We start from the raw sequence: 6,000 nt of genomic DNA on the forward strand, positions 1-6,000 counted from the left end.
CAGAGCGCATATCCTGTGCCTGTAGTACAGCACTTATTGCACTCGTTGGGGCCAGGAAAGGTATTTGCTAAATTAGACATGGCACAAGCTTACCAGCAACTGCCAGTTGATAGCGCCACAGCGGAGGCCCAAACTATAGTGACGCATAGAGGAGCATTCAAATGCAACCGGCTACAATTCGGTGTGAGTATTGCCCCAGGACTGTTCCAGAGCGTCATGGAACGACTTTTGCAAGGGATACCGGGAGTCGTCCCCTATTTTGACGACATCTTGGTGTCCGCTGCAAACGAGGAGCAATTAAATAAAAGAGTCAGAACTGTTTTGGCCAGAATCAGAGAAAAGGGTCTCCGCCTCAAAAAGGAAAAATGCCAAATTAACGTGCCTAGCGTAGAATTCCTGGGTTATAGAATCGATGGTCAGGGAATACACCCCACTTCAAAGAAAATTAAGGCGATCCAGGACGCCCCCACACCACGAAATCAGACCGAGTTGCAGGCCTTCCTCAGACTACTTAACTTCTACAGCGTTTTTCTGAGGCAGAAGGCGACCGTTGCTGAGCCACTACACCGTCTACTCCAGAGGAACGCACCATGGAAATGGGGACGATCCGAAGCTGCAGCTTTCGCCGGAGTAAAGCGCCTGCTCACCACTGACTCACTGCTTGTCCAATACAGCCAGACCCTACCGCTGGTATTGACCTGCGACGCATCACCCTTCGGAGTTGGAGCAGTCCTCAGCCCAGGATGCCCGACGGAAAAGAAGCACCCATCACCTTCTACTCCAGGACTCTTTCATCGGCCGAGAGGAATTACAGCCAAATGGACAGGGAAGCGCTAGCTGCTGTAGCTGGAGTAAAACGTTTCCACGAATACCTCTACGGCCGTAATTTTGAACTGATTACAGATCACAAACCGCTGTTGGGACTTTTGGCGGGAAACCGCCCCACTCCGGTCTCCCTTTCTCCACGCATGACCAGGTGGACTGTTTTCCTGGCTGCGTACTCCTACAAGTTAATTCATCGACCGGGCTCCACTCTCGGACACGCAGACGCACTCAGCCATTGCCCATTACCCGACATTCTGCCAGACCCCACTCCAGAAGTACCGGTATTGCTCATTGACTGTTTGGACTCTGGACCGGTTTCTTCATATGACGTTGCGAGGTTCTCCTCTAAAGACAATTTAATAAAGCAAGTTCAAACTTGGGTTTGGAGGGGGTGGCCGAAGGGAAACGTGGGCCCGGAATTCAAAGTGTTTTGGTCAAAACGGGACGAACTCTCAGTGTTACAAGGTTGCTTATTGTGGGGGGATCGAGTTGTTATTCCATATGCTTTACGTAGGAATGTATTAGATGCTTTACATGTGGGTCATCCGGGGATTGTTAGGATGAAGGCGTTAGCAAGAAGTTACGTTTGGTGGCCAAACATGGACAAAGAAATAGAGGAGTGGGTGGCCACTTGCGACCCATGCCAGGAATCGAGACCAGCACCCCCGGAAGCGCCCGCCACAGAATGGGAGAAACCTAAAGCACCCTGGTCGCGAATACACATCGACTTCGCAGGGCCATTCCAAGGTCAGACTTTCCTTATAGTTGTGGATGCATACTCGAAATGGCTAGAAGTAGTCCTAATGACTTCAACCACGGCAGAGGCAGTCATTAAGGTTCTATGGCGACTTTTCGCCACTCATGGCCTGCCCGACCTCCTGGTCTCCGATAATGGGCCCCAGTTCACGGCCATGCAATTTGAGACATATCTAGCAGGACAGGGGATTCGGCACGCCCTCGTCGCGCCATTCCATCCGGCATCAAATGGACAGGCGGAGAGAATGGTGCGATTCGCAAAAGAGGCCCTCGCTAGGATGGGTCCAGGTGATTGGCAAACACGCATTGACCATTACCTCTTAATTCAGCATATCACCCCAAGTGCAACGACGGGTAGGAGCCCCGCTGAACTACTCATGGGCCGCCGTCTACGGTCTCACCTGGACCGTCTTCACCCAAATTACTCTGCCACAGCTCCCCCAGACTCCACAAGCAAAATTCGGTCTTTTAGCATAGGGGATTCAGTATACGCCCACAACTATGCAGGGGGAACATTGTGGATGCCGGCAAAGGTCATTGGCATCACGGGTCCACGATCGTATCTGCTGGAGCTGGAAGATGGGCGGAACTGGAAAAGGCACATCGATCAACTTCGGGGTCGCCTAGCACACTCAGACCTTCGAAACGAAGACGAGAGTTCCTGCCAACAGAAAGTCAGCCACGTGAGAGCCCCATCATAGAGAATTACGACACCTGCGAACCCAGGTCGGAACAAGAGATCGAGCACGAAGCAGAGCAAACCCCAGACAACACAACCGAGCAGACTCCGGAACGCCCTAGCAACGAAGGCACGAAACCTCCCGAACGTGAAACAGGAAAAGCATCCGATCCTGCAACCATTTCTAACCAACCCGAACTGCGACGCTCCTCCCGAGTAAGGCAAACCCCAACATACCTAAAAGACTATGTTATTAACCGCAACGTTCCGTCTAGGAGGGGAGGGGTGTTAGATATTAGCATATATCGGGGCAAGTCTCCTCTCTGGTCCGCTGCTACAGCGGGAAACAGGTATCGTTCTGATTGGTCGAGGGGCGTACCCGATCCCTATAAAAGGGGAACCCTCCGACCACAGAGCAAGCTGGATCACTACTACTACTAATAAAGAGCTGTTAAGTCACTTCGTGTCCGCAGTCTGTTCTCTCGTTGCCCAGATCTAACACAGACAATGTAGGACTACACCGCCTTTGGTCTGACCTGAGCGTAGTACACAAAATTATCTGCTACGTCCTACCTGTCAATGACTATTTGAGCTTCAACTGCAACAATACATGAGCTCACATTAGATATAAACTTAACATAAACTGCTCCAAACTCGATTGCAGAAATATGACTTCAGCAACAGAATGGTCAATGCCTGGAATGCACCTGACTCTGTGGTGTCATCCCCAAACCCCCATAACTTTAACTTTAGACTGTCTACTGTTGATCTTACTCCATCCCTAAAAGGTCTGTAAAGAAGTGTGCATAGGCGTACCAACATGTCTACAGTCCCTGTCCTATTGTTCCCATTTATTCGTCTCAATTTCCTGTATTTATAATCATGTTTATACTTATATCTGTTATCTTATGCATGCCTGACAAAATAAATAAAATAAAATAAATTAATTAAAATTAAAATTAAATACAGATCACCATACCTACAGAAAATCTGACCCAAAGATGTATTTATTTATTAATGCTAGAGGATCCCTTCTTTTTCTTTTTAAAAAAAAGCTGCATATCACAATCTATTTTTGCTCTTCATCCGGAATGCATGAATTTGAAAATGCTTTCATTATAGAGAATTGGATAAACTTAGTTTATCTCATTGTGGATTAACAGAACCTGGTGGGATCAGAGACAGTGTGTCTCTCTGATTTCAGTCAAGCTGTTTCCGAGCAAGTTTCAGCCTGGATTTAATCCATTTCCAGCTGTGTCCTTTCCGGGCCACAAACCACTGGCTGAGCAACAGTCAAATGGATTTGGGATGGGAGGGGTTGAGGAGCAGAAGGGAGAGTCTACAAATAGAGCAACTTGTACACAGCTGGTGGAACTGAAGTACAACTCACACAAATGCCCGCACATTTGCACACTTTTTTTTCTCAAAAGACCTCTGTTACAGTTAGACTGACCCATCCTGATAACTATCTCCAACTGGGTTGTAGTCTTCCTTTTATAGCTGCACAATTACAGGATTTGATGGAACGTGAAAAGGTCATTCAGCTTCACTTTCAATCTATATAATGGTATGGCATGCCAGATGAAAGAAGTTATTTTGATGTTCTGCAGCTACCAAAAAAAATGTTCAAAGTATCCTGGACTATCTTTAGGTTTCAGTTTGTAATAGTGCTAAAACAAACATTGAAACAATCTTTGTATTTGTTGTATTTGAATGCTTGGTAGGATACGGACGTGAGGTGAAATTTAAGTGCAATCAATGTTATTTAAAGTCCTTGCCCACTAGTGCAGGGATCACCAACCTTCCACATCTCAGGGACCACTAAATTCATAATTTTAAATCCCACGGACTACTAATATGATCTGCCTAATGACCGGCTAGGTGGACGTGGCAAGGTGGTCATGTGACTGAGTGGGCATGGCCAACTCGATGTCACTCATGTCAGGGGCGCCTTGCCAGCCTCTACTCGCCACTCCTTGCTTCCCCGCCCGTGCTCCTTAGGGCCCCAACAGGAAGCAGTTGCTGGAGCTTAGCAGATACCATGAGAAAGAATTGGCAAAACAGCTGGCTCAGTTCAAATTGGATCCGACCAAGAAGGAGGCTCAGCAGAGGCACTTCACTGAGGACTATGAGCATGGGCTTTCCAAGCAGAGAGAAGACCTGCAAGAGTGCAAGGCCAGGTGCCAGCACCTGGCAGCTCAGTGGGCTAAGATGGTCAGCCAGTTCCAGACCATGATGCAGTCCCACTGGAACGAGGCCCTCCAGCTTTTTGCCACCAGCAGCACTTGCCTCCAGCCTTCACCCAAAGGCCCGCACCAAGAGGCTGAAGCAGACCCCAAGTCGGAATTTCTGCCTCCCTCCAACCTGCACAAAAAGACCCCAAAGGGGGAGACTCTCTACAGTAATACAAACATTCATTGCACGAATCCTGCCCTGGGGCCATAGTTTGAGGACCCCTGATTTAGTGCAATATAAAAAATGCAAATAATTTTTCTGCCGACTACCAAAATTTTCCCACAGACCACTAGTTGGTGACTGCTGCCCCAGTGTCTCCTTCTAACTGAGCTCAGTTCTTGGTGACTTGCATCTTCATGTAGTTTTCTTAGAGGTAAGAAAACAGAATTAGTTCATTTCTTCTTCTTCTGGGATCTTATTTTTCACTTCTAGTTTAGTCTACAGCTGGAGATGTCCTGGTGGTCTCCTATTCAAACGTTAAGCAGGTTTAAACTTACTTAGCTTACTTGAATCAGCTAAAGTCAGCTGATATGCTATTTTACAGGAATGTATTGTCTAGCAAATATAATGCTAAGATTCTTTTTTGTTTCATTAATTTTGTACATTGCCCAGTAGTACTGGTAACTCAGGTAACCATCTCCAAACTGGTAATGTTGATATGCAAGAGCAAGAACAGTCAGTGCTACCATTGGCTGAATACTTTGTTCTTTATCTTTTAACAATCTGGATCATAGAGAATACATTACTCTTTTTGGGTCTGATTTTATTCACCAGCTATCTTAGACTACAACTTCGCAGATGTCAGAGGTCCATGTGGATGGATGCGATGATACCTTGTCTAACCACTTGGAGGGTTGAGGAAGACTGAAGGCCTCATGTATTTGTAGTTTGCCTTGCACTACACAATGTTTATTCTCCCCATGTGTGACAATACATAGTCCTTTTTTTAAATGTCTCCATCCAATTACCAACCAACTCCATCTTCCTTAATTTCTCTGGATCAACTAGGTGTTATTATTTATCTAGACTTTTATGGGGCAAAATTCTTTTAAAATCTATTTCATCATTTCACTAAGAATTGGCCGTAGGTAGGTAGCCCAGCTTAATATTATATTACAAACGTAACCTTTCTAGATTTTACTGGGGGCATTGTAAGCAAATAACTACATTTGACATCTTTGACGAGAGCCTTTAATTGATTATTCTTTTTGGTCAAAAGATTTTGCAGAAATTGGGTAATCAACACAAGGTTTTCAAAATAACTCTTACCATTGGTATGCTATTTTTCTTCTGGCTTCTAAATTGATTCAAATTCCTGTTGTTATTTATTTATAGCATTTCTGAGCTGTTCCTCATTAAAGGACATTCTGAAGCAATTTATTTTTCCATTGTTTTTAAATAAGTACAGCTTTCTTTGGATCAGTGGTATTTTAAAATGTGGAAAATGACTTTGGCTGAAAAATGAATGCTGCAGCAAAAGCTTTGAAGAATGATCATTATTAGCT

This window comes from Natrix helvetica (assembly GCF_964273705.1).
Source record: "Natrix helvetica genome assembly, chromosome: 1".
NCBI lineage: Eukaryota > Metazoa > Chordata > Lepidosauria > Squamata > Natricidae > Natrix > Natrix helvetica.